Below are 1,670 nucleotides of genomic sequence, written 5' to 3'. Positions count from 1 at the left end.
AAAAAAAAATACATTTATGACGTTTTTTAAGTAAAAAAGATCTCTTGGTAAAAATCGCTACGAGTAATGGTTCTCTAGATATTTGGAATCGAAATTATCAATACCTGTCTTCATTGACATATAAATTAAACATGACTAAATAATTATTAGACTGAAATCATAAATTTGAAATGTTTTTGTACCAAAAGTTCAACAGAAACTGTTTTATCATCATTTTTTCCAAGAAAAATTTTTGATTAATTTAAAAAAATAAAAAATTCCCAAATTTGTCATTTCAGTCAAATAACGATCTACTCAACATATTTATTTTTTGTCAATAATGACATGTATTGACTATTTCCATTCTAAATATCTTGAGAACGGTTGTTCGTAGTGATTTTTACCAAGAGACATTTTTTTTGTAAAAAATTACTGAAATGTATATTTTATTTACCAAGTAGTTTTATACAGGTATGGACGAAAAGTTATTACTCTTTAAAACAGTTAAAACGAATCTATGTGGCGCCCCCTACAAATAGGAGCCATATTGACATCAAAATCAAATTTCTCATATCAAAGAACTCCCAGACACCAATTTTCATCTAAATATGGACGTTACTTCAGAAATTATTTAGAAAAAATCGAAATAAAAATGAAACTTCTACACCCTGTATCTCCGAAACTAAGCATTTTAAGACATACATTTATACGAACTTTTTTACTTATCTCCAGAATATGCTGCCGAAGTTTCCGAAATACAGTTTGGACCACCCTGTATATCCTTTAAATCCTTCAATTTAATAGCATTTAGTAAGAAGTTTCTCTTCAAATATGTGGACATAGTGCTGTGCACTGTTTTTTTTGCAATGATTTTAATTAAAGTATGGAGTTAATTAAAATGAGCTGTAAAATAAGTTATTTATTATTCAGCAAAAAAATAAATCAAATAAAGGCAAAAAATAATTATCGTTTAATGATGGTCACAACCTGTAATGTTTGCAAAAATTTTATAAATATAAAAAGTTATGAATATACACTTAAATTTAAGATTTTTAAAAAAGTTGAGTTAATCGATTTGTGCAGTGAACGGCTTATATGTTATTCAATTTGTACCTTAAACATTTTGGATTTAACCATTTACGAAGAAAGAGTAAAAGGAAAGGAAATTTAATGAAAGCGAACCTCCGGCGGCGCGGCGGCTCAGCGGTGAAATAAAAATTTATCGCAATTTCCGTATTCGCTCATGCGTCAATTTAAATTTATCTGTCACTCAGTTCCCCAGTTTGGCAAGAACCTTTTAGCCTCGTAAATAGGGATTTGATGAGTCAATCTTCTTCTTTGATTGTGCCCAGAAATAAGTTGCCATAAGTGCTTATGTCGACGATATATTCGCGGCTTAAAGGAAAGACGGCAAGAGGAAAATAATGGTTCGAGAATTTTACCTCCGGGAGGCAATATATTAGAACGAACAGCAATAATACCTTTATAAGATTCTGTGCCATATTATGTATATTAATGTAAAATACAATGTAGAAAATGCTGGAAGGCGGTATGAACCTTATATGAATTTATTACCAGTAGTTAGAGGGTTTGAATATAGGGGAGTGGTAATGACAATGTTAAATTAGTACAGTATGATTAGTACACTAGTTCACTGCAATACATCAAAATACTGTACTTTGCTGTACTAG

This window comes from Sitophilus oryzae, unplaced genomic scaffold, assembly GCF_002938485.1.
Source record: "Sitophilus oryzae breed Bouriz unplaced genomic scaffold, Soryzae_2.0 scaffold_1464_pilon_pilon, whole genome shotgun sequence".
NCBI lineage: Eukaryota > Metazoa > Arthropoda > Insecta > Coleoptera > Curculionidae > Sitophilus > Sitophilus oryzae.
The sequence above is the reverse complement of the archived record's forward strand: the minus strand, read 5'-3'. Positions refer to the sequence as shown.